The following is a 2,699-nucleotide window of genomic DNA, read 5'->3' as shown; positions in this document are numbered from 1 at the left end:
TTATGGACTCTGTGGGAGAGGGAGAGGGTGGGGAGATTTGGGAGAATGGCACTGAAACATGTATAATATCATGTATGAAACGAGTTGCCAGTCCAGGTTCGATGCAGGATACAGGAAGCTTGGGGCTGGTGCACTGGGATGACCCAGAGGGATGGTATGGGGAGGGAGGTGGGAGTGGGGTTCAGGATTGGGAACACGTATACACACATGACGGATTCATGTTGATGTATGGCAAAACCAATACAATATTGTAAAGTAATTAGCCTCTAATTAAAATAAATAAATTTAAATTAAAAAAATAAATAAATATTGTAGTACATACATGTCAGTCCCAAACTCCCAATCTATTCCAGTACTCTGGGTCTTCACCACAGTTTCATGACACTTGGTTACCTGTTGGGCTGGTGAGAGACAAAAGATGGAGTTATGGTCAGTCCTCTAGAAACTGTACATAGTCCCAGCTTAGTTGAAGCAAGCCACACAGCTACTAAAACATCTGGGTTCACACAGTGGAGTGGGTCTCACACGTAAACGCTGTTCATTAGGTGTGTTATTGCAGAAGAGATGTGTGCAGGCTGCTGGGCCAGGCCATCCTCTTGGGTTGAAACTCATGGTTGGCCAGGGGCATCCAGGGCACTGAGAGCTCTGGGGTTAGAATGAAGGTAGACCTGACCATCTTTTGTTACTTCCCAATACTCTGTCCAAGGAAAAGGACTTTTAATTCAGCGGTCTTCAACCTCTAACAGAAAGAACAGTAGGAGTCCAGAGAGGTATTTCAGAGATTTTTGACATGACTGCAAGAGAAAGACTGTGTTTGTGTATGCTTAAAATGCTGTGATAATATTCAGCATGCTCACCAAAAGTGTTAAATAAGAGGTGACAAATGATAATGCTTTGGAGATCATCAGAACTGCTAACCTCACTAGTAGATGTCAGATTAGAAACTGGGTAACACCTCAATGTGCATTTTTAAGGTCTTAGCTATATCAGTTGACTTAAAGAGTAATATTCTTTTTGTCATATTCTAGATTTATTCCTTTTAAAAATTTATTTATTAAAGTAGATCCTTTTTGGTCACTAGCTTCATTCTTTAAAGTATCTTCCACCTCAAACTCAACAGAAGGACAGCTGGTGAAAATCTTTCCATTTTGCTACAATATGTTCAAATGAGTAAATACAAACGTGATTGATAGGTACTCAACAGAAAAAAGTAACTGTTTACATTGAGATCAGATTTTTTATATACTATTAAATAAATAGGTAAAAGTAGTGTTTTACTGAGACTACAAAAGCAATGGCAAGAAAAACCATGGCTGGAAGTTGTGCTTTGTATAGACATTACTGCTCAAACGTGTTAAAGAAATTGTTGCGTGTTGCAGCAGCAGACAAGTGGATTTTATAGGAAGCTGACACATCACAAAACAAGACCTGACAAAACCATTCATAAAAATTGACTTTAACTTGCCAGATTTCCAGTGTCATTTGTGTGAAATAAGAAGAAACGGTATTTACTTTTTTATAACACAGACGATTGCCCATATAGAGGCAATGTCCTAGCACAGATATTTTGAATATGATAAGAATGATCATTTTGTTCATAAACATAATTATGGTTGATAAATATATCATAATTGCATAAGTTAAACTAACAAATTAGTTGCCAAATTTTACTGATCTATATAATAAACTCAACATATTGCAATGCCACTGTTTAAATCAGCAGATAAGTATAAACAATGAAATGAAACTTTTGACTCAAGATAGAAAAAGAATAAATTCAATTTTTTGTGGGAATTCCCTGGCAGTCAAGTGGTTAGGGTTCTGTGCTTCCACCACACAGGGCACAGGTTCAATCCCTGGTAGGGGAGCTAAGATCCCACAAGACAGGAGGCATGGCAAAGAAAAGAAAATGAAACATCTAATCACTATTACATCATTAAATGGATATTTATTAAGCACCTACTATGTGCTAGGCATCAGGCTCAGAGATGAGGATATAGCTACAAGCAAAAAGAAAATAGTCCTACTCCTGTGGAGCTTAGAATCTAGTGAGAAAAGCAGACAATAACTACACAATAACTAAATGTTTAATACATTTTAAACATGACTAATATATATAGAGAAGAAGTGAAGGAAGGTTGGCGAACTGAGACTGCTGGGGCAAGAGGGCTGCTAGATTATACAGGGTGGTGAGGGAAGGCCTCTGTGATAAAATTTTCTTTACAGGAAATGAAGACATGAACTTCATGAATATCTGCAGCAACAACATTTTAGGCAGAGGGAGCCATGAGTACAACTCAGACAGAAGCATGCTTGCTCTTCAGGCATAGCAAAGAGGCCAGCGTGCCTGGATGGAGTGAGTGGAATGTCTGGGTAGTTGTAGGAGCACAGAGATAACTTGGATCCAGTTTATGAAGATTTTATTGAATTTTGGCTTTTATAATGAGTGAAATGGGTATGTATTAGAAGATTTGGGGCAGAGGTGTGCCATTACCTAACCCATGTTTTAAAAGCATAATTTATGTGCGTGGATTTATCTCTGGGCTTTCTATTTTGTTCCATTTATCAATATTTCTGTCTTTGTGCCAGTACCATACTGTCTTGATAACTGTGGCTTTGTAATAGAGCCTAAAGTCAGGTAGGTTGATTCCTCCAGTTCCATTCTTCTTTCTCAAGATAGCTTTGGCTATTCGAATCAG

The sequence above is a fragment of the Bison bison genome, unplaced genomic scaffold, assembly GCF_000754665.1.
Source record: "Bison bison bison isolate TAMUID 2011002044 unplaced genomic scaffold, Bison_UMD1.0 scf7180017864381, whole genome shotgun sequence".
Lineage (NCBI taxonomy): Eukaryota > Metazoa > Chordata > Mammalia > Artiodactyla > Bovidae > Bison > Bison bison.
The sequence above is the reverse complement of the archived record's forward strand: the minus strand, read 5'-3'. Positions refer to the sequence as shown.